The sequence below is a fragment of the Bos mutus genome, chromosome 1 (assembly GCF_027580195.1).
Source record: "Bos mutus isolate GX-2022 chromosome 1, NWIPB_WYAK_1.1, whole genome shotgun sequence".
In the NCBI taxonomy this organism is placed as follows: Eukaryota; Metazoa; Chordata; class Mammalia; order Artiodactyla; family Bovidae; genus Bos; species Bos mutus.
In genome coordinates this window covers 52,167,340-52,192,991 of record NC_091617.1, presented here as the reverse complement: position 1 = coordinate 52,192,991, position 25,652 = coordinate 52,167,340, and the positions used below count along the sequence as shown (strand labels likewise).

At 41.1% G+C, this 25,652-nt stretch overlaps 1 protein-coding gene across 3 annotated transcripts in view; it reads right to left on the bottom strand.

Annotated features, from left to right (window-relative positions):
• Nucleotides 1-25,652, bottom strand: part of HHLA2 (HHLA2 member of B7 family) — a 154,205-nt gene that overhangs the window by 20,144 nt on the left and 108,409 nt on the right. For 2 of the 3 annotated variants that reach the window (XM_070368845.1, XM_070368839.1), the window contains exon 4: nt 21,638-21,713. The gene's annotated coding sequence lies outside the window, so the exon portion shown is untranslated. Of the gene's footprint in view, nt 1-7,837; nt 7,952-21,637; nt 21,714-25,652 lie in introns of those variants that run through there. The other variant, XM_070368842.1, reaches the window with a different exon arrangement.

Sequence of the window (25,652 nt, the reverse complement as noted above, 5' to 3'; positions counted from 1 at the left end):
AAAGTAAACATGTAAAACAGGAGTAGTTATAAAAATAAGAACTTCATATTTCTTCTTATAGATGTATTTGATTGTATAATGTATGAAAAGATATATATCACAAGGCTTATCTCTTTAATAGTAAGATTAGAAAAGAAAGAAAGTGAAGCTAAGTTGCTCAGTTGTGTCCAACTCTTTGTGATCCCATGGACTGCACCCCACCAGGCTCTTCCATCCACGGAATTTTCCAGGCAAGAGTTCTGAAGTGGGTTGCCATTTCCTTCTCCAGGGGATCTTCCTGACTCAAGGATTGAACCTGGATCTCCCACATTGCAGGCAGACGCTTTACCGTCTGGGCCACCAGGGAAGCCCAGTAAGATTAAAAGTAATCATTAAATTCATTTTCTGCCATGAATAGATGTAAATATGTAATGATGCATTTCACCTTTACAGGCTATTAAAAAACAATTCAAGATTTAATCAATCTCTTTCAAGCAAGAATTAACTCTACCTTGTTTAATGTAACTTCAGAACATTCCATTTCCACTATTGTACTAAAGGTTCAATTTCCCATTTTCCATGATGACTGCAATATTTTCTACCTTTTCTTGAAACTTCCAGCACCCCCGCTTCCCAACCTCCTTTCAGCTGATGTTCTTGATTCATTAATTGAAAGTTGAAGTGTTAGTCGCTCAGTTGTGTCCAACTGTTTGCGACCCCATGGACTATACTTAGTCAGGTTCCTCTGCCCATGGAATTCTCCAGGCAAGAATAAGATTGGAATGGGTTGCCATTCCCTTCTCCAGGGGATCTTCCCAACCCAAGGATTGAACCTGGGTCTCCTGCATTGCAGGTAGATTCTTTACTAGCTGAGCCACCAGGGAAGCCCTGATTCATTAATTAGTTAAAGTTAACTATGGATGTTCCCTCATCCCCCTAGCATCAATTTAACCAACCCATTAACAGCTGTCTACTCTTCTGACTCCTCTCCTCCTCTTATCCAAATCCAAACCCTTCGCTTTTGCTCTGCATCTCACATCACTTTTTATTTTCAAGAAATCTGTCCCTGCAATTACATCACTTTTCTACTCTATGATTCAATTCTTTTTCTCTACTAGATTGATCCTATGAGCAAAAATGCTCCAATTTATCCCATCTTAAGAACATGAGAAAAAACAATACTCTCCACTGACTCTTGGTTAACTATATACCTATTTCTCAACTCTGTTAACTTCTTAAAATAATTGTCTAAATAGCCACCCCCATTTTGGAGATCAGCCCTGGATGTTCTTTGGAAGGAATGATGCTAAAGCTGAAATTCCAGTACTTTGGCCACCTGATGCAAAGAGTTGACTCACTGGAAAAGACGCTGATGCTGGGAGGGATTGGGACGAGATGTAGGAGGAGAAGGGGACGACAGAGGATGAGATGGCTGGATGGCTGGATGGCATCACTAACTCAATGGACATGAATTTGAGTGAACTCCAGGAGATGGTGATGGACAGGGAGGCCTGGCGTGCTGCGATTCATGGGGTCGCAGAGTCGGACACGACTGAGTGACTGAAATGAACTGAACTGAACTGAATTTTCCCCTTAACATTTCCCCTCAATCCACTCCAGGCTCTTGTTTCCAAGAAGTGTCATAAACTGCCCTTTGTCAGTGTCACCAAGAAGTTCTGTGTTGCCAACTCAGTGGATGCGGTTTGTCCTCATCTTATTCAATCTCACAGGAGCACTCAACATGGCTGTTATCTTTTTTTATTAAGGATTCTTCTCTTTGTTCTAGGCCACCACAGTCTCCTAGTTTTTCCTTCCTCATGGCCGCTCCTCCTTAGTCCTCCTTACTCAGCCTCCTCCTTTGCTTGTCCTGCTTCTGTAAAAGTACAGGACATTCTCAGGACTTAAACTTTCTCTATACTCACTCCCTTGGTAAGCCTGTTATCCAACAGATCCAGCTGCTCACTGTTTGAAAATCAATACCTGAGAGAGAGACAAGTGTTGGTAGAAAAGAAACCTGCTTTTAATTAGAAAGCCATTAATTTGGGAAGAAGGCAGACTCGTATCCCCCCAAAACCAACTCCGAAGATTCTGCTTGGCCCTGAAAATGTTTAAAGGGAAAACGGGAAGTAACAATCTCAGTTAATTGTTGAGGTGGGGTCAGAGTCATCACCATCCCCCACTGTGTGCACTGTGGTCTTTATTTAGATGCTATCTTCTTCACACATTTTGTTTATAAGATTACCGAAGCAGAAGCTAGGGAAGAGATCTGGTCATCTGTTACTTATTCTTCATTTCTACTCCTTTGATCTATGGAAAGAAACACCAGGTTAGGCAAGGTGACAAGACCAAGGGGTTTCCTGCTGAGTGTGGTTTCCTGCAAAGAGCTGCTTACAAGTCCTTCTGTTTCATGGCTCTGAATGACATTTGTACACCAAGGATTCTTAGATTTATCTACTGAGTCAAGGACATATATTCAATTGCCCATTTGACCTGTTCATTTAGATGCCTTATAGGCATCACAGAACAAACATGAACCTTTGGTTTATGCCTCATTCCCTTTACAGTTGTTCTCTAGTCCACCCTGAACAAAACAACAAAAATTACCCCATTTCTCCTTCAGTTTTTATCTCAATATCCTCCATGCTGTTTAGTCTAGAAACTTAGAAATCAACTTTGATTCTTCCCTTCCCTCATGTCCCTCATCTAATCTATTAATCAGTCTTTTATTAATGAAATAAACAAAACTCCATTATTTGTGCACTTCTTTCCAACTCTACCATCACCTTCTACCCCAAGGCCACTATCATCTCTTACCTGGATATCAAAAATAGTTATCTGGATGGTTACCACTCTTCTACTCCTGCCTTCTTATAATCTGTCAACGCAGCATTCAAGGTCATATCTTAAAAATATAAATAGGTCTATAACAGCCTTCTAATTCAATCACTGCAGTGACTTCCCATCACAGTCAAATCAAATTCTTAATCCTAGCCTACCAAGCCTTGGATGGATTCTCTGGCTCCTGGTCCTGCCTGCCTCTCCAGCCTCCCATATAACAGCCCACAAAATCCATTCCAAAAGACTTGTGAGCACAAATGCTCCAATTCAAGGGTCAGCGTGAGCCGAAAATTAGGCCCTTGAAAACTGGTTAATTCATGTCTTTTGGATAAAATGACAAATTGCCATAACCCACTTATCATCTAAGATGAAGTACTATGAATAAAAAAACATACTCAACCTCTTCTACACAAATGTCTGATTTAGCGCTTTGGAAATAATTTCAGCATTCAGCTAAGTGAGGCAGTTAATGAGTATTTGGCCCTATTTTTATGCCTAAGTTTTATTTTTAGACATTTATTTTCTTCCCCCAAAGCAGCCGAAATCTTCCACCTTGGATTAAATTGAAGCTACCCAAGTTGCAATCAGCACCCTTACAAAAGGGCTCAAATGTTAGAAGCGCCTTGTTCTGGTACATTGTGGCTGATTTCCAGATGTGGGGAAAGAAGGCAAAGAAAAGCAGCCTCCATAATGAAACATGGCAAAAAGAAATCCAGATGCTGAGACTAATCAAGACAGAAGAAAAACCTGAAGCCATTCTACAAGCATAAAATAAAGAGAACAGAATGGCTACCCCTGTGTTCATCTTAACAGCCACAGACCACACTGACTGAGGGTTTTCCTGGTGGCTCGGATGGTAGAGAATCTGCCTGCAATGTGGGAGGCCTGGCTTCGATCCTTGGGTTAGGAAGCTCCCCTGGAGAAGGGCATGGCAACCCACTCCAGTATTCTTGCCTGGAGAATCCCATGGACAGAGGAGTCTGGCAGGCTAAGTCCATGGGGTTGCAGAGTCAGACACGATTGAGCAACTAAGCACAGCACGGCACACTGACTGAGGCCTTCAGCACTAATTGTGACAACAACAAACTTTACTTGTGTTCAGGTCAGGTTCTCCAGCCCTAACATTAAAGACTGGTCTTGGCTCATAACTGCTGGCCTAGATATGACCAGATGCACACAGAAGGTCAGTTGTCTTGTTCAATAAACAAGAATGTTTCACATCATTTGCATCATGCTAGTTCACATTATGAATTCCTCCAGGAAAAACGGATTCCAGGGAGCTCCTCTCTCCTATGCGTTGTTTTAAATTCAGTGCCTCTCACAATGCTCAGGGCACTGTGCCAATTTGGGAAAGAAGTCATAATAAAGGAAAACTCTGTAGCATCCTAGGGATTTCTCCTTAGCATCCACTTAGATTTTACTAGGATTGACTCTGTTTAGATAGAAAAATGAACAAAAGAACAATTTTAGGATTACCCACTCTTTACTCAAAAGAAATCTTCCTTGATATTTTATAGTGAAAATCCTCCACTTGAGGATTTACATATTGGGTTGAAATTTTGAATCTCTACATGTACTGTCTTTGCTTCAAGCACATTTTTTGAGTACGGGGTGCAGGTAGGTGTAGGGAGTAGCTCTTGGTTTGTTTGGAAACCAGGTTAAAAGTGTGTTCAACACATCTGGGAGGGAGGTGAAGAGGTGCAGCTGCAGAGCAGCAAGAGTGGAGGCAAAGGAAAATTGAAACAAGAAAGGAAGAAAAGCAGGCATTAGGTGGTGGTGCCCTATTGGCCTCAGCTTTAGAACAGAACACAGGGGCACTCGCTCACTCATAAAGGACACTCTCCAGGCCTCCTCTGCAGAACCACAGCACCTCAGAACAATCCATCAGAGGAAGAGAGCAAAAGGGATTCATCGACAGATTTTCTCCATAGGCAAATTTTCCCCATGGGGCTTTAACCCCCATGCTCTTCCTGGTTCCCTTGGGGCACCACTCAGGAAGCCAGACTAATGCCTCCCAGTATCATACTTTGAATATGGAAACATGGGGCAAAGGAAACCACCACCTCTGGGAATCTCCTTAGGTCATGTTTGGACCCTGTAATGGTGGCAGCTCTCACTATGGAGGCATCAATGGGGCACATGCTGAAGCCTCCCCAGGGAAGGCTGCTGATGTTTTGGAGTCAGTGGCATTGGGGATGGGGCTCTCTTTGTCCAACCAGTTGAAGGCTCAGGAAATAGGGAAGGCCAAGAAAATCTGCTGCTGCTGCTGCTAAGTCGCTACAGTCGTGTCCGACTCTGTGCGACCCCATAGACGGCAGCCCACCAGGCTCCCCCATCCCTGGGATTCTCCAGGCAAGAAAACTGGAGTGGCTTGCCATTTCCTTCTCCAATGCATAAAAGTGAAAGTGAAGTTGCTCAGTGGTGTCTGACTCTTCGAGACCCCATGGACTGCAGCCCACCAGGCTCCTCTGTCCATGGGATTTTCCAGGCAAGAGTACTGGAGTGGGGTGCCATTGCCTTCTCCCAAGAAAATCTAGGGAGGCTCATAAATCAGGCCCAATAAAAGTAGCTAGTTCAAAAATGCCACATATTTAATATCTGATATTTTGTATGTTAACACAGCTTCCCTGATGGCTTCATGGTAACCTGTCTGCCAATGCAGCAGACAGAAGGTCAATGGGTCAGGAAGATTCCCTGGAGAAGAAAGTAACAATCCACTCCAGTATTCTTGCCTGGGAAATCCCATGGACAGAGCAGCAGGGCAGCCTACAGTCCATGGGGACACAAAGAATCAGACACAACTTAGCAACTAAACAACAACAACAGCAACAAGACCATTTGGCATTTGCTCAGATCCCCTGGGATCACTTTTAACCATTCAGTTTTCATGCACACGTTGCTCAGTTGGTGCTACCTGCTCACATCACTGCAGCCTTTTCAGAGTCTCGCCCTTAGATAATGGAAGCTGTGGTCTGGCAGTCACACTCCTTCCCTACTCTGTGCCCTCCTGGTGGCCTCAAGGCAAGAGCTATTCTGTGCTCCAGAGCCCCACTGTGGGAACAAGGCTGAGACTCCACCTAAAGCCCCATCCTTGCTTAGCATCTTCTGTTCCATCCTGCTTCCCATACTTCCTCACAGGTTTCCTTTGAAAACACCACCTCGTTACATGTCCACAAACCCGCATCTCCAAAGGGTTTGCTCTCCCAGAAGTGGAGCCCTGGACAAAGCACGTGTAAGGGAAACCACACTACACCGAAGGGGCCAGGGCACTTACTAACCTTCAAGGACCATTTTCCAGTTCAGAATTCTATCATGCAATGTTTCTTCTTGCCAAAAGTGTAGATCATAAATCCTCCTCGATTGTGCTCTATACAAAAAAGAATATAGCTGGATAGAGTGGAGTCTTTTGTTTTTAGCAAGAAGGCTGCAAACCCAAGACAACAGGCAAAAAAAGGCAGGGTAAACAGGCAAATAGCAGCTGTTTTGTCAGTCACATAAAGATAGTAAGGAATTGAACAAGACTCCATTAAGTGAAGTGAGTTTTGAACATGCACAGATACAAGTCCAAGGACTTCTTGGAAACATCACCTCTCCCTCTTTAACAGACCCTAAACAGATGTCTATGACACATCAAATGCCTCGGGAGCCAGTTGGCTGTGCCCGTCCACTTCTACCCCCTTCAGTTCAGAACGTATGTTGTCATCAGCTAATCATCTAACTAAATATTATGTTAATTGATTACATGGGAGGACAAGGCATACTTGGTGTTTCTCCAACAACTAAGTTAAATAAGATGAATGCTTCAGAGAGGCTAAATAAAGCACAGAAAAGGAGCAAGAAAATTCAGCTGTTTGGATTAGGTGTGGGAGAGTCAATAGAGAAAGACTGAAAACAAATTGTAAAGCTCTAGGAGGAGTTGGATTCTTTTCAACAATTTGAATACAAAGTTCTCCAGCCACTTTCAAGAAACAAAAACTGGAAATATCAGATGGTGAGATATTGATTAGTTTGTGTAAAAAAGATAATATAGAAGATCAAACAGTGACCCCATACTCAGAGAAAGGCCTTGGTGCCCTCCACTCAACAAATCTAGAAAATGAATGGACAGCAGTGTATTCTAACTTAAAAAAAATAAACATTAAAAATATGGAATTTGGGTATCTCACTTCTTTTTAACCACACTAACTGCTGGGGTTGATTATGTCAGATGTAAGGATTTCAACTAAATAATGAAAGCTCTAAAATGATACTGTGACTTCTCACCTCAGACAATGTGAGATGACATTTTTATATCAGAGGGGTGGCGACAGCACCTGGAGGTCAAAGAGTCTGGGCTAATCAGTAGAAGGCTTCCTTCCTAATGTTGGTTTAGGTTGATCACCTAAGTCTGATATCAGAATCCCACTCCATGATGGTCATGGTTGTCATATTTAAATATCCTACTGTGTGGTAAATGATATATTCAGTATTCCTTAGAATGAAATTAACTATTCTAACTCCGTCCCTGTATCATTCTTTCAAATACAGAAGTAAAGAACTCCTCTTTGTATCTACCTGTCAGGGTGTTAGGGTTGAGTGACCTGTAATGAGTATCAGAATCCAGGATTTAGTGTGAAGAAGAGGCAAAACCCAATCCTGACAAGACTCTTAGCTGCCATGTTACTAACACCGTTGCCCCAGAACCATACCCCGGCTCCTCCCTCCAGTAAACCCACAGAAAACCACACATAACCACACTCTCTGGCTGTGTTCACAGCGCAGGAATAAGACTGTAACTTGCATCAGCTGATTCAGCTTTGAAAGTGGGACAAAGGGCCCCCTGTGTCTCATTACCATCTCACTGTAACAGTAAGAATGTCTGTGTGCACCAAGATGGTTTAACCTGCTTCCCAACCTGATGCTAAAGGACCGTACAAGGGTTGAAAAGAAGTGGCATCCCAGTTCCAGGAAGAGCCCCGCCTATTCCCAGAAATCCAATGCACATGCCTCCCTCTCATTAGTCCTGCCCTTCAAATCTTACCTTAATGGTCCCGCAGGCAAGAAATTATTTGTGAACAAAGTTTCTGCTTCTGCATTCTCTGGCCACTGAATAAAGCTTGTGCTGCTTTAATCTCAGATTTGATTTTGTTTTTTGACTGTGTGAACCTGAATGGGAAAAGAACCCTTCTGAATGAGGGAGGGGCCCTTGGCTGGGCTAGGGTCCAAGCAGGGATCCATATGACCTAATTTGGCGAGACTTCTTGTTTGTTAAGGGATGATTTACAATGCACTGCCTTCTGCCAGGTACTTGTGTCCCTGTATACCTGAATTGGTGGGTTTCAGTCCTTAGAATTTAAAGCTGTAGCTCACCTGACTAACTGGTGCAGAAGGAAAGAAAAGACTGCTGGCCTAGTTCTGTGTGCACGGCTCAATGGGTCATTTCGAAAGTACAGTGGTTATCAGGTTGGCTTTGTATCCGTAAGCTCTCTGTACAGCTCAGAGTCAATCCTGCCAAACAACTTTTGTTTGTAAAGCTCTATTGCTTCAGCCCTATCTTTTCCTCACAAACCATTTCTAAATTAAAGTCAGAAACTTTAAAATTCTGAGGAACAAGAGAAAGTGAAATATCTCAAATTTATCCTTACCTTCTAGGTAACAGGACTAGATCTTTCTTTGTAAGGAAACCCAGTCATCCAGCAAGCCTACCATCTTTTTTGCCACTAAAACACACAATTTGAACATCTCTCCTATATATCACAGGACCTTAAGTCAGACAGTCTCTAATCTCAAAAAGCTTAGTTTGGAACCAAAAAATAAATGGATTATATAAACAAATAAATCCAAATACACATATACAGGCAGCACTAAGGAACCCCCTGCCCTGGTGCTGTGGAAGGACAGAGGGAAAATACTGGAGTTTAAGAGGGAACAGGGTTTTAAGAAAAGCTTCTTGAAGCATCAGTTTTGAAAGACAAGGAGAAACTGACTTGTAAGGAAGAGTATAGGGAAGTGGAAGAGGGAAGATATTCTAGGCAGACAGTAGAACAAATGTGCAGCTGCTAGAGAACACAGAAACCAAATAGGCCACATGGAAGAGAAAATGCTGGAAAGGTATGCAAGGGCTCAATCATGACCATTCTTGTAATCCATACTAAGGAAATGGAAAGTTAATGATGAAGTCAAATTTGTGTTTTAGAAGATGAATAAAAGAAGCCAGCTTGTAAACATCAAATAAGTAGATATGACAGAAAACAATTTAAAAGCAAACAGTGTGAAATGGATAAAGTGAAAAGGACACTGTGACAGTTACTAGTACCATTTCTCTTTCTTGCTAACTGAACCCCTTCTCTGCCCAGCCCTGTGCAGGATATGACCACTTCTAGTTAAAAGGAGGACTGAGAAAGGGTTCAGAAAAGATAAATAAAATGACCATCACAACTCAGCATGGGTTAGGAGTCCTCTATATTTGGAAAAGGAGAAACTAGGGGTGACCACTGTGAAGAGCTGGGCCTATGTCAGGGGTGGAAGCCAGTCAGAACTTTCCAACTTTCTTGCAAACTGAGAATCCAGCAGCTAACCATGTTTACCTCACTCTTGAATACTGAACTCCAATTATATGCTTGTATGTCCACACCTTTTCCTCCTCCTAGCTCTGAGACTAAAAGACAACGACAAAAGGGTTCTGTGTATCCAAAATTAACTACTAAAATCAAACTGAAAAAAACAAATACTGATACTTTTTTTGGACAATGGAACATAAACAAAAATCTGTTGGGAGAATTTCTATGGAATCCTTGTAACAGGGATAGATGCAAGAGGAGAATTTCATATAAACCCCCCTGCCACCCTGTCTCTATTTTCTGAGCATTGATTTGATGCCTGGAGCTGCAGCAGCCACCCTACAGATGTGAGGAAACACATAGGAGGACTAAAAAATCAACAAAATAAGAATAATAGAGCAGGAGGATGGAAAGGATCTGGGTTTGAAATAGTATTTTTAAGTCCTTATAGGTGCCTGTTATGGATTTTCTATCTTTAGAGTTCCTGTTAATTAAGTTTAAGTTGCTGTTAGTTAGGTCTTCAAATGTCTCTGAACATCCAAAGTGACACAAAATAACTTTTTTTTACCTGATGAAGAGCTGCTGACACAGGAAGCAGGTTCCATTGCTGTCTACATAAAGAGAAAAAAGTCTGTTCTCCCTACATCAAAATACTAAAAGAATTTGTATTATGTCTTAGCAGAGTAAAGTTAGAAATATGCATTTTCTTGCTAATGGTAACAAAACCACTTTTAATCTTGAAGCCAAAACAAACATTAGTTATGAGCCACTGGAACTTTGTAGTAAGTTTAATGTGCCTTCAGTTTTTTTTATAGGAATAGATTTCTATTAGCAGAACCACATTAACCTTAAAATTCCTGTTTCTTTTTAGAGTCAACATTATAAGGAAAATACTGATTCTCAGCTGAAGCTTTATCTTGCAAATAACGGAAGTTTTCTGTTAAACAACTAGAAAGAGTTTGCCTGGCTAATTTTACTCTCTAGGGTTCCTGTTTCTCCTTATTTCTTTCAAACAAAAGGAGTAGATACTTGTTTTCAAGAAACCTTTAAAAATAAGTTTATAAAACAGTAAAGTAACTTCACAGTGTATGATACAACAAGGACGTGAATATTTATAGAAAGAATACATTGGACACATCATGACGTAATTATATGTACTTCCACGTCATAAGTTTATTGTTAAATTTAGGAGTAAGAATAAAGAGTAAAGTTAAGAGTAGAGTAAAGTAAAGTGTAGAGTTAAGAGTAAAGACGGGACAATATAGAAGCTTTATGTTGGTCTTTAGACTTTTAAAATACAGAGTACATGCATTTGACTCATCTGGGCACATGAGTATACTGGTCCCTCACAGACCAAGCTGACCAGGTAATGTGATGACGGAGACAGATCTGGATATTAAATGATGCCTGTGGCAATTCCTAGTGAGAGAACTGCAATAAAAGCTCCTAGGTTTTGAAGAAAGGCTTTGTTCCTTTAGCAAGGGATTTTTCTTTCACAAATTGTGTCTAGGAGGATCAGATAACACAGAGTTTCTGAAGAAGATACTTGAGTTTTAGACTGTACAGATCAGAGATCCAATATCTACCACAATGTAAAAACAAAGCTGAGTACACCTTCCAGAATTCCATCAAGCTCTGAAAGACCAAATAAATTGTACAAGCAGATTGTTTACATGCCCACAGAGCCTACCACACTGTTGTTTCATCCTCAACCAGGGCTTAAGGCCTCAAAGGGGGTTCACTTAACAAGCTGTTGAGTACCAAGGATGGTTGGCTTCCTAGGTGGCCCTAGCAATAAAGAACCTGCCTGCCAATGCTGGAGACATAAGAAACGTGGGTTTGCGTGATCCCTGAGTTGGGAAGATCCCCTGGAGCAGAGCATGGCAACTCACTCCAGTATTCTTGCCTAGAGAATCCCGTGGACAGAGGAGCCTGGTAGGCTACAGTCCAGAGGGTGGCAAAGAATCAATTATAACTGAAGCAACCAAGTATGCATACACACACCAAGAATGGTTTTGCAGGAGAAGAACTGTTGTCCCCTGTGAGTAGGCTCTATAGGCCTAGAGACTCTGACAGGTAAGCCTGAAGGACAAGGGAGTAAGGGAAATCTCCAGTTCTGTAGGGCATTGAGTAGTATAGCTTTGGTATAGTATAGTATAGCTTTGGCTGAACGAAGATGAGGCTTTAGGCCAGGCTCTGTATCATGTTTTGGACTTGTTGGTCAAGGTGATGGAAAAAGGCTGATTGGAAGACTGAGGAAATGATGAGAATACAGAACATTAGGAATGGATCCAGAGCATGAGGTTGATCAGGAGTCTACTGAGCAAGTGTGAAAAAAGAGGCCAAGTTAACCTGATTCCATCGTTACTTATTCATGTAACTGAGAGCCTCTTCTGTGGTGAACCCTATCTGGTGAGCATTCGCATGGAACCCAAATAAGGCAGCTGTGGCTTCAGGGAGAGAGGTTCTTTCTCTCTGTTCCTTTCCTGCATCAAAGCGAACCAGGCTATGCTACAGCTGACTGCCACTGCAGATTGCCACTGAGGACTTCCGGAACACTCCATGTGCCATTTTTTTACCCCACCTAAATTGGCTGTGAAGGGAGTTCCTTGATCAGAAACAAAGGCCAGGGTCTAATTCAAATGTAACTCCCCATTTTATGCTCCCTATCAATGAAGTTGTTAACCTTTTAACACAGTGGAGTGGTCTCTAAGAATCTAGCTCGGCAATCTCACAGGGCTTCTTCCACCTTGGAAGTTACTTGACATAGCTACTTGGCAGAGTACTGGTTAGGCTCTGAACTGCATGCTGAATAAGGCACTGTCTCCTCATAGTTACAAGATGTGGATCTAAGAACCATATAGTGTCTAAAAATGATAGCTGACTAACCCACTTTCCCATTTTTAACTCACTGTCCCTTTAATGTCCATTCATCCTTTCTTTTAAACTTAAGGGAAGACTTTTACCATGGGACACAGTTTGGTTCTTCTGAATTGGAAGCTAAAACTGGTCATTTGAGCTCTTCATGCCAAAAAAAAAAAAATAGCATAAAAGTGGGATACTGTCTTGGCTGGGCCGATTGACCATGACTAATAAGACAATTTGCAATTATTGCTGTACAACTAGGAGGAATATGATAGGAACTTAGTGGATCCCTTTCTTTTTTTGATATGCTGTGGGTGAGGTTAATGGGGGACTATCTATAGGGAAGAGCACCAAGAACTGAAACAGCTCAAGAATCAAGGTTCAGGCTACCATGCTGGGGAAATAGTACAGAGGTGGGCTCAAGGTAAGACCACAGAATGAGTAATAGCAAAAAGAAGGCATGAGTATCAGCTCTGGCTTAGGGATAAGCAGCAAGAAAGAATGACCATAGCCTATGCTGTGACTTAGACTAAAAAGTCTTCTCTTCTATCCATACTTTATGCAGTGTGTGCTGCTGGTAGTAAAGCATTTCTTTAGGACCATAGACTGAAACAGAATTTGAAGGGGAATATCAGCTAAAGCAGAGCTACTCAGAGTAGGGGGGGTCTGCAGGCTGGTGCCAGTCAGTGAGCTGTTTATTACTGGTTCATAACACCAAAAGTATAGGAATACAGAATAAGTATTTAAAATTACTCTGTCAAATTGGTATCAAAATCTTTATGCCTATTGTATGTAATAATAAAAAATCGAGGCTTACATTTTATGTTCTTTTGAATTTCATTTTTCTAGAAATTCATTTTTATTACATCTTCCCAATGAATTTGTCCATGACAGATTAGAAACAAAACTTTACTGTTCCTTTAACTATAGAGCTGAGAATCACTGATTTTAATAAGCATCGGCTTTGTCAAAGCTATTACTACTCCTGGATGCAGCACCTGTTTAGGGGGAGAAGTCTGGTTCACAGAGCTTTAGTCAGCATGCAGACAGAAGGGGCAGCAAATAGATACGGTTCCAGAAACAACTTGGAATGAAAAGGTAGTTGGGAACTAGGATCATAAGTGAAGAGAACAATGGGATCAAGGAATGTTGTTCAGTGTGTTTGTGGGCCTGGGAAAAGAGGGAAGGAAGGGGTGACGGTGCATCCATGGAAGGGCTAGGGTCTAGAGAAAGATTAGAGGGGGCAGAGGTGAGACAAGGAGGAATTACCAGAAGACAGGTTTGCTCAAGATGCGGATAGATGAGAGAATTTATATTTCTCAAAGAGAGTGGTAGCCAATCTTTGAAGAGTAGGGACTGGAGGCCCATATGAGAAGAAGCAGAACCATCATCCCATAGTGAATCATGCTGGGCCTGGAACTCACCACCTACACAGATGAGGACACGGGCAAGGATGCCTCGTTTTGGAAAACCCTCTTAGCAGTGTTGGTTGGTATCTCCCTCTATCTCTCTGCCTGAATTTGCCAGTGTCTATTGAATCCAGAAGCCTCCACAGAAGAATTTCTAGCTACAGAAACACAGAAACGAGTAGAGGCTCACCTGCCAGTAAACAACATTTGAACAGCATATGAGAATCACCACCTGAGCAAAGACTGATGTGCTGGGCAGCTTTTCTGGCTCCAGCTCCATCCTTTCCATAGGTCATGCTCCCACTGGGCAGACCTGCCAAGGTTCCAGATTCCACAAGGTGACCTCATTCCCGGGATCCCACAGCATCAATTCCTTTCATCATAGAGGTAGCGTCCTCCTGTTTCCTAAGTTCCTCACTCTCTTCTATTTGATTTCCCTACTTTTCTACCACCTGGTTTCAGGGATTAAATACTCTCTGTTGTAAATACTTGAAATGGATGCTATTTTCCCAGAAAGGCTGTCTGTGGATAAGTTCACTCACACTAGTCCCTGGGGTGTCTATAATTATCACATTTTCCAGAAATATCTATCTTTGACATCAGCTCTTTGACCTCTTACTTGTAAAGGCCACCTAGAGTAGGAAAGCCAAATGGTAACTAGCTGCATACCCTGTACCTTCAAAACAGGTGATCAAAAGCAATATCACATCCTGAGATATTTTCAAAGGCTTGAAAGATGTGCATGTGGATTGTTGTTGTTTAGTCGCTAAGTTGTATCTAACTCTGCGACCCCATGGACTGTATTGTAGCCTGCCAGGCTCCTTTGTTCATGGGATTTCCCAGGCAAGAACACTGGAATGGGTTGCCATTTCCTTCTCCAGGGAATCTTGCTGACCCAGGAGTTGAAACTGTCTCCGGCACTGACAGGCAGATTATTTACTGCTGACCCACCACGGAAGCCCATACATGTAGACAGTCAGACTTTATTCTCATCTAGTTCCCTAGTTTAGTCATTGCAAACATTGATAACAATTGAATTTCAAAAAAAAAAGTAAAAAACAAACAAAAAACTCCAAAAAACAAAAACTAGACTGTAAGGGCTGGATCATCAATTTAATTCCTAAAAATTTCATGTTTGATTTGAGCCAAAGATTTCTGCTTGTCTGATATTTCCTGAGCCCTGATTACTGCACTGCCTTTGGATCTCTGACCACACCCACCTGGGCTGCAAACACTTGGCTTCAGCGTGATTCTTAACTCTGCTGAGCTTAGGGATCTCATTTTCATTGCATCTTCTCCGCAGTCTGAGCCTACAAAAACAGTTGCCAATGTGCATTTTTAAAGGACTCTGCAGCCTGGCTCAGCAATCTGTTTCTTAGGAAAGAAGATTTTTCTGAGCTCCAACAGCAGAACAAAATGAGAGGTAGGTAGGCCAGACACATGCATATTCAAACTAATTTTTTTTTCTTTTTAGTTTTTGTAGACTTTGACAGCAAAGAAAACCTGAGAATGATAAAGAGGAAGGCACTCAATGTTACCTAGTGTAGGACAGTACTCAGAAATGGTTTGCACTCACCAGGCCATCAAACTTGAAATTAAAGCTGGCTGCATAGGCTAGCTCATTGAATACAGACTACCTGGTGAGGACTGCTGCAATGATTTCAGCAGATCTGAATTTCTTAAATCTCCTCTGAGAATGTTTTCTTCACTGTATCCTCTAAGGCATGTATGTGCTGAATTTAAATTACTTTGTTACTCAGAGAACAATGGTGAAAAGAGAGATAAGATGTTGAGCCGTGTAGGGTTGCCAGATATAACATAGGACACCCAGTTAAACTTGAATTCAGATAAACGACTAATAATATTTTAGTACAAGTATGTCTGGGACATAATCATACTCATGCTCAGTCGCTCAGTCATATCCGACTCTTTGTGACCCCGTGGACTGTAGCCCATCAGGCTCTGCTGTCCACAGGATTCTCTAGGCAAGAATATTGCAGTGGGTTGCCATTTTTCCCTCCAGGGGAGCTTACTAATCCAGGGATCAAACTTGTGTGTCTCATACCTCTCCTGCATTGGCAGGTGGATTCTTTACCACTAGCGCCACCTGGGAACCCTCACTAATACTAAAACAAGTCATTTACTGATTATCTGCAATTCAGATTGAACTGGGAGTCTTGTGTTTCTGTTTGTCAACTCAGGCAACTGCACCGTGGGGGCAGCTGGCATTAGCTTCTTCTCATATGAAGACAACTTGGCTGCTTTGGCAGGGGCACACACACATAGAGAAGTGGTTAAGAACTAAGGCTAGACAGTGAGATTGCCTACATTTGAATCGTTTCGCTTCCACCTAATGCCTCTGATCTTGGACCAGAGCCAGGAACACAATTTGAGCAGTCAGCGTGCTTCATCAGCCTCCACTCTTAATTTTGGCAACAGCTACCCACACACTCAGCAGTGCCCCCAAGGAGATGCCCAGTTGCCTGAGTGGGAGAGGTTAGTGAAATATTTGGCAACCTCTTATCATGAGGTTTCACATCTCTGTCCCAGATCATAGAAGGGAGCTTCCCTGCCTTTTATCCCAGTAAGGGCCCATGGCTAATTCCAAATACTACCTTTCTCTAGATGTCTGTTGTATGCAACCCACCAACAGGATCAGTTGGGGGTTTTGTTTTTGGTAGCAATAGAAAGGAACCCAGGATAACAAGCAAAACATGGTTTTGAAGGGAAGGAGTTAAAGTTGCTCACGTGAATCAAACAAGGGCTGCACAAACCAGCTTCAGGAAGGACAGGAGTAGGAGCAGTGAGATGTCAAAACCCAGCTGCAGAAGCCTGAGGTCACTGCACCAGGTCCCTACTTGAGATGACCCCTACTTTTCCACCTCTGTCAGATTTCCAAATCATTTGGGTACTCTACTGAATCTGGGTGTTCTATTCCTGGGTCAGAATGATAAGGCACAATGACTGAGAATGAAGACACAGCCAGAGCCCCTGAGGGAGTAGATGTGAGCTGAGCACACATCCTAGTGGGCACCTACTATAAGCTTTGCCCCAGAACCCCATTAGGATTCTATTATAATAATCAGTAATGCTCAAAATTCTCCAAGCTAGGCTTCAACAGTACATGAACCAAAAACTTCCAGATGTTAAAGCTGGATTTAGAAAAGGCAGAGAAACCACAGATCAAATTGCTAACAACCACTGGATCATAGAAAAAGCAAGAGAATTCCAGAAAAACATCTACTTCTGCTTCATTGACTACACTAAAAGCCTTTGTGTGGATCACAACAAACTGTAGAAAATTCTGGAAGAGATGGGACCACCATCTCTCTGAAAGAGACCAGACCACCTGACCTGGAAAATTCTGGAAGAGATGGGACCACTATCTCTCTGGAAGAGACCAGACCACCTAACCTGCCTCCTGAGAAATCTGTATGCAGGTCAAGAAACAACAGTTAGAACCGGACATGGAACAATCGACTGGTTCCAAATTGGGAAAGGAGTACCTCAAGGCTGTATATTGTCACACTGCTTATTTAAGTTATATGCATAGTACCTTATGTAAAATGCTGAACTGGAGGAAGCATAAGCTGGAATCAAGATTGCTGGAAGAAATATCAATAACCTCAAATATGCAGATGACACCATCCTTATGCCAGAAAGTGAAGAGGAACTAAACAGCCTCTTGATGAAACTGAAAGAGGAGAGTGAAAAAGATGGCTTAAAAACTCAACATTCAAAAAACTAAGATCATGACATCTGGTCCCATCACTTCATGAGAAATAGATGGGGAAACAAGGGAAACAGTGACAGACTTTATTTTTTGGGGCTCCAAAATCACTGTAGATGGTAACTGAAGCCATGAAATGAAAAGACACTTTCTCCTTAGAAGAAAAGCTATGACAAACCTAGACAGCATATCAAAAAGTAGAGACATTACTGACAAAGGTCCGTCTAGTCAAAGCTATAGTTTTTCCAGTAGTCATGTATGGGTGTGAGAGTTGGACTATAAAGAAAGCTGAGTGCCAAAGAATTGATGCTTTTGAACTGTGGTGTTGGAGAAGACTCTTGAGAGTCCCTTGGACTACAAGGAGATAAAACCAGTCAATCCTAAGGGAAATCAGTCCTGAATATTCATTGGAAGGACTGATGCTGAAGCTGAAACTCCAATCTTTGACCACTGATGCCAAGAACTGACTCATTGGAAAAGACCCTGATGCTGGGAAAAATTGAAGGCAGGAGGAGAAGGGGATGACAGAGGATGAGACTGTTGGGTGGCATCATGGACTCAATGGACATGAGTTTGAGCAAGCTCTGGGAGTTGATGATGGACAGGGAAGCCTGGCATGCTGCAGTCCATGGGGGTCACAAAGAGTCAGACATGACTTAGTGACTGAACAGATAATAATCATAGATATAACAGATGTATGGATAGAAATTTCTGTTACAGAGAAGAAATGGAAACAATTTACATGTCCAATCAAGGGAAGATTAGAATAATAATATGGAGAAATAAAATACAGTATATAAAGGTACCTTATTTATCAGATGATTTTAAATGCTGGATTGATATTTCATGTTATAGGAAGCTCTCCTATGAAATTTATAATGCAAGTCAGGATTTTACCATGATTCGTTTCTGTTTTCTGATTTCAAAAATCTTCCCAAGAAAAAAACTCTGTGAAATGATAAGTAAAAATAATGCATAATCCTAAGCTAGATGCTTCCCCTGCTCCCCATCCCAGAGGTTGACTCACTGAATCTGGAGTGAGGGCTACATTTTCACAAACCGCTCCAGAGAGTTCCACCTCAGGTTGCACAGAGATCACATTTGAGAACAATGTTTTAGATGTTAGTGGAGGATATTGTTTGAAGGATATCCTTCAAATGACTAGAGTCTCCAGGCTTGAAATAGTCTAATAAACTCTGAGAGTTAATCTGTTCTGCTAGCAGTCCTTGCCATTGTGTCATTTCTCTAATAGCATCTTTCCCTCCTTGGGGATTTTCTTCCTAATTCACAATATGAGGAGAGATTGAGAGAGGTGACACCCATCTGGCCCTTGCCTTTCACAGGTAGGCACCTGTGTTAGGTCCTAGGCTGCATAACAAATACCACACATTTACTAGCTTAGAACAACTCACTTGTATTATTTCACAATCACAATAGCTTAACAGAATTTTGTGCTCAGGGTGTCACCCGGCTGCAGTCAAGGTTGTCAGCCGGGGCTGCTATCTCATCTGAGGCCTGTAGTCATTTTACAAGATCACTGACTGTCAGTGGAATCTGGTTCCTTGTAGCTGTAGTGCTGAGGCCCCCCCACCATCCACTGGCACGGGGTCCTCTCCACCACAGGGTGGTCTGCTGCTTCAAGGCCAGCACGAACATAGCTTCTTGACCTCTGCTAAAGGACTCACTGCTTAGGGTCAGGCCTACTCCGAATTCTGTCTCTTGGTTACCTCAAAATCAACTGCAAATCAAGAAAAATCAACTTTGTCAGGGAGTGTATTCTAATCAAGGCTGTGACTACCAAATCATGTTTACAGACCTAGTCCACATTCAAAGGGAATTCTACAGAGTGTGTATACCAGCAAGCAAAAATCCTGGGGCCATCAGAGAGTTTGACCACTGTGAGAGCCTGCCTTTGAATGACCCTCAGAGATCAGACTCTAGTATCCTACATTGGACTGGCACAGGTCTGTCTTACCAATAGAAAACTGCAGAAATGATATGTTCCTAATTGGGTTATAGAAGAACTGTGTCCTCCAGTTTGGTTTCTCTTGCTCCCTGATTGTTCACTCTGGGGGAAGCCAGCTGTCAACGCTGTATGAGAAGCCTCTGTGGAGAGATCTACTTGACAAGCAAATGACTCTCCCAACCAGCAACCAAAGGAATGAGCCTGGAAGCAATTTCTCCAGCTTTTTCAGATGACTGCAGCCCTGGCCAACATTTTACATCTTATCTGCAATCCAATGGGAGACCTGGAGCCAGAAACATTCAGCTCAGCCGCTTCTGGGCTTCCATTGTGGCTCAGTTGGTAAAGAATCTGCCTGCAACGTGGGAGACCTGGGTTCGATCCCTGGGTTGGGAAGATCCCCTGCAGAAGGGAAGGGCTACCCATTCCAGTATTCTGACCTGGAGAATTCCGTGGACTGTATAGGCCATGGGGTCATAGAGTCAGACATGACTAAGTGACTTTCACTTTCAAGCTGCTTCCAGATTTCTCACTCTCAGAAACTGTGCGAGATGATAAATGTTTGTTGTTTTAAGCTGCTGAGTTGGGGGATTATTTGTTATGCATCAGTAGGTAACCAATGCAATACTTGTCCCAGGCCTGACTAATCTAGAGAGAGAAACAAACATGTGTTCCTCTTCTCTAATAACACAGGAGAAGCACATATGCAACAGGAGTTAATAAGCCCATAAAGAGAGGAGCAGAGAGCAAAGGTAGGTTGGATGGTGAAGGGCAGCAGTGGTATTTTTTCAGCCTTTGGATCCAGTCAGGTTTAATTTAGTCCCATGCTTATTATTCTCAGTATTATGAGCCAATGAATTCTTTCTCCCCGCTTTAAGTTCAGAGCCTTCCAAAGTACATTTAGTCCTACTGAAAGTATTTTGGTCCTCTGTCCATCGAATAAATAAGCATAAAAATATACTGATATGCAGTGTAGTCAGCCCAAAGACCATAATTTGTTCCTCTTCCCCATCTCTTGATGGCTATGATAGGCTGAAATCTGGTTTCTGTCACTTGCAACTGGGAGGAGTTCTGATTCAAAAGCCCTGGTAGGATTAGTTTCATGTGTCACTGTGGTCATTTTCTTATTGCATCTGTCCCTCTAAGGTCATATTGGCTGGCCCTGGATCGTATGTTAGGTCATGCTCTTCAGGTTCCTTGAAAATAAGTTTTGTTTTCTTGTGTTTCTAAGAAAGTGCCTATGGCATTTTCTCCCAGGGAAGCCAGAGCATGCTGAGAGTCTAGCAATTTGACTAAATGATCTACATTTATCCAGGATAAATTTCCTCTATAGTGTATGGCATCTTGCTTCCTAACTTAGCTAATCAAACACTCTCTGGGTACCAAGCCAACTGTTCATGCTGAAGCAGGCTGAGCAGTCATTGTGAAAAGAAACACAATAAACAAATCCCACACATGAATCGAGCAAAGATTCTGAGTTCTGAGAGGCAGTTTTTCCATCTAGTCTCAGTGCAAAGGAGTCTACAGAGGCCACACAGTTAACCCACTGTTCACTCTGCTTCCTCCCAACTCTGAACCATAGCAGTGAGTTTACATAGAACGAGACCTCTTTAGTGAGCCCCCTCACCCACATAACAATCCTATTGTGATTTTCTTCTAGACACCAGCACTGCTGCCAAAATAACAGATAATGCATTTTAAATTGAAATTTATAATCATTAAACAAAGTCAAGAGGCCGAGTCCTAACTTCCCTTCCGCACAAATTCCTAATTTTGTCATTTCCTAGAATAATATAGTAGTATAGGCTCTAAATTCACCTCAACAGCATTATTTCTTACCAAATCAATTTCTTTAACTTAGCCTAGTGACCATTCATAAAACCTGCCCTTAGAAAAACTCAAGTAATTCTGTTAATAGTGTTTGCCATTTGGTTCAATACATTCAGCATCCAGGAACTGAGTAAAAGGAGCTCAGAGAAATTGGTACTAACAATACCCAGTAGTTTTTTCCCCTAAAGATAGTTTTCTATCACATTGATTAGGATCAGAGACTCTAGAATTAGACTACTTGGATTCAGAGCTCAGGTTTTCCATTTAAAGCCATGTATCATTGGCCAAATTACCCAACTCCTCTTTGTCCAATTTTACATCTATAACATAGGGATAATAGTAATATCCATCTTGGGATCATTTTTATAAGAACTATTTAATGATATTCAAAAACACTTTTAATACTACCTGGTACACAGTGAAGTATTAAACAAACAGCCAGCACAGACTATATTAAAATCTGATTGTTTATCTCCCAACTTACCACAGAAGATACTTCAGCATCATTCAAAAGAAGTATCACCATCGCATCTTGTGTAGCATTTGTACTCTTCTACATGCTGTGGAAGAAATCAAATTAAGGTTATTTCAGAGTACTGGTATCCCCATATGACTTCAAAAAAAAAAAAACACCCACATATCTTCTTTACAGGAAGATATTATCCCAAGCTGAAAATCATTTCTACAACATTTTTGCAAATATAGTTTCTGGCACACAATAAAAAATAACTAGGCACTCAGAGACAAGATAATAAACAGCAAATAGAACTCACAAGTACCTTAAAGGCTAGAGTTTTTAGACAGAGATGTTAAAATAACCATACGTCCTTAGATTAAGGAGATAGGACAAGATGGAGAATTTTGGTAGAGGGTTGAAAACCATAAATAGAAATGACAAGAACTGGAAAATAATAACCAAAATTAGTGACAATTTAATAAATTGATTTAATACCCGTTTAGACAGCCAAAAGGAATTAGTAGCCTGGATATGGATTGGCTTGAAAGAACTATCCCAAATGAAGCAAAGAAAAATGAAAGAGTGAGATTAGAAAGGAAGAAACTGAGGATACAGTGAGAAGGTACCATATAAGTGGAATTCTAGGGAGGGAAAAAGAATGGGCAAGAAGAATTATTTGAAGAAATAATGGATAAAACTTTTCCCAAAATGAAAGACATCAATATACAAACTTAGAAGCCAAAACAATTCTAAAAAGAATAAAGAGAAAAACACCAGGGATCCAACTGTGAAACTTTAAAAACCAAAGAAAAAGTTTTAAAGCAGCTGGACGTAACAAAGGCAGACTGCCTTTAAAGGAACAACAATTAGGCAGATAGCTAACTTTTAATAGAGTTAATAGGAACCAGAAAACACAAAATAATATGTTCAAAATATTAAAAGAAAATAACTCCCATCCTAGAATTAGTAGTTTAGCAAAATAATATTTCAATAAGAATGAAATAAATAATTTTAATCAGTAAATCAGAATTTGTAGCCAAAAAAGATACTAAAGACATGCTTTACAGCAGACAGAAAATAGTACCAGGAGACCCAGATTTAGAATGGAATGAAAAGCAATGAAAACATGAATTTAAACAAATAAACTGATAATGATGATAATGACAATGATGATAGTGTTCAAAATATAAGCAGAACTAAAGACCATAACAATAATGGCTTAAAAGTTTAGGTGGTGGTGGCTTAGTCACTAAGTTGTGTCCGACTCTTGCAATCCCATGGACTGTAGCCTGTCAGGCTCCTCTGTCCATGGGATTCTCCAGGCAAGAATACTGGAGTGGGTTGCCATCTCCTTCTCCAGGGGATCTCCCTGACCCAGGAATCGAAGCCGGGTCAACTGCATTGCAGGCAGATAATTTACCAACTGAGCTATGAGGGAAGCCCCAAGAGAGAGGGGCTAATCAGAGGAGATTAAAGAGTTGATATATCTAAAAGGAGCCTCAGGTTCTTGCATTGCCCATGAAGAAGGTAAATACCAAGAATATAAGGATTTGAAAACCAAAAATGTATGTCATAATTTTATGGTTTATCAGTTTACTGGTTACCAAATTCTGTAACTTTCAAGGTAGTAAAGAAAAAAAAATGAGTAATAAATTTTTGATAAAGCCAGAAAGAAGAAACTCTTGGGCGGGGGGAGGGTGTGGATAAAAAATAAAATAAATGGGACAAATAGAAAGGACTAAATATGCCAGACACAAAACAATTCCTGTAGAATCAAGAATTTTAAATCCTTGCTAAATTTGCATGATTTAAATTGTCAGATATTCTAACCCAGGCAAAAAATTCTAAACACGCAAAATTATAAGGTTTAAGGATTTATACTTAGGTACTAAAACAAAAGGAAAGAGAAGGATATCATAAAAATTTGGAAGAGGCTTCCTTTGAGGGAGAGAGATGGTAGTAACTTGGAGGGAACATGAAGGATTAGTACTGTCTGACTGCTTGGCTAGCCAGGTGGTGGTTACCTGATAGGTTTTTGTTCTCTGCTGATTCACTTAACTACATGCATGTTTGTGTACTTCTCTGTATTTATTCTATTTCTACAAAAAAAATTATAAAAGGATAAGGGAGATCTAAATATGCTGATATGGTATAATCTTCAGAAGTACACAGTTAAAATAAGGCATACAACAGCATACATATTATGATCTTGTTAGCATAGAAAAGCTCACATACTATATACATGATTATATTCACACAGATCATTTTTCAAGACATAAATAGTAAATTTAATATGGCCTCTTGCCTCTAAGAGGGGAAACTAGACTCTGGTGAAGTTTATGGAAGAAAGAGGCTAATTTTCATCTATATGCTTTTATTGTGAACATAAATTCTGAATTTTTTTAACAAAATTCTTTTGTTACCAACCTATAAGTCAAATGTGAAGCCAAAACAAGCATAGCATTTGATGAGGTCATTATTTTCAAATTAACAACTGCATTCTGAAATCTTAATTTAAATCTGCAATGTATAACCAAGAATTTTAAATCATTGCTCAATTTGTTCAAAAGATGGGTCAACTTTTCACAACCATGAAGGGAAGAAATGTGGCTTTCATTTTAAAAAGATATCCATGAATTGATTATCTTTCCACTTCTCCCACGCAAATGGAGTAGAGATAGGTATAGATAATTCATTTTCATTTCAACTTGTTTCTAGACTGTTGATAGAAGCCTTCTATCTGCATTACAATGGAGTGTTACTAAGAACAAAAAGCAAACTTAGGGTAAACTGAATGGCTGAATTTAAGAATCTGCCATAAATCACGACACTCTAGGTTTTTAGTCATATGAACACAGGACCTGATCAGAATGCAATAATATGAATAATTTGAGTTATCAGAGCAACTAGAGCTAAATGCAGGATACATTTCAGGAATTCAGCAACAAATGAAAAGAAAATGCCTGCTGTCTAGAAGTCAAGAAGTGAGCTCCCCGGGATTTCTGGGTTAAAACAGCAGTTGAACATATGTTTCTAATTTTATTTTTTACCTCCTTAGGTCAATAAAAATTTAGGGAAGAAAAATTTTTTTTAAAAAGAGAAAGATATAAATCGGAAAAACAGAAGAGAGAAAAATGTCATCAAATTTGGAAGCTAGAGAAAGTTGGACAAGAATTAACTTAATACGCCCAAGATATCTAATCTCTAGCTAGTACTGGAAATGTGTGAAGGCCAGACAACTTATACCACAATGTGCCTAATGGCATGTTGTTGTTTAGTCCTGTGACCCTGTGGATTGCAGCATGCCAGGCTTCCCCATCCTCCACTGTTTGCAAGAGTTTGCTCAAACTCATGTCCACTGAGCTGATGATGCCATCCAATCACCCTGTCCTCTGTCATCCTCTTCTCTTTTGGCCTTCAGTCTTTCCCAGCATCAGGGTCTTTTCTAATGAGTCAGCTCTTTGCATCAGGTGGCCAAAGTATTGGAACTTCAGCTTCAGGATCAGTCATTTCAATAAATATTCAGGGTTGACTCCCTTTAGGATTGACTGGTTTAATCTGCTTGCAGTCCAAGGGACTTTCAAGAGTCTTCTTCACCACCACAATCCACACCACAACCCAAAGGCATAGGAACTATCTCAGAGACTGATAAGAAAAGAAAGACTAGTTTCTGTGAAAGCTATTTCCTGTAGTCATCTAATGCAGTTTGACAGGATCCTCCTCTCTGCTATGGACTGCATGTTTGCATCCCTTCAGAACTCATATGCTGAAACCCTAATACCCAATGAAACAGTATTGGGAGAGAGGGCCCCCCAGATGGGAATAGCATCCTTATAAGAAGACAGCTTGTTTCTCTCTCTGCTCTCCACCACGCAAGGACACAGTGAGAAGACAGCCAGCTACAAATCAGGAAGTGGGCCCTCACCAGACGCTGGATCTGCAAGCAACTTGATCTTGGACTTTCTAGCCTCCAGAATCATAAGAAGTAAATTTTCACTATTTAAACCACCTTGTTGTCATTGTTCAGTCGCTCAGTTGTGTC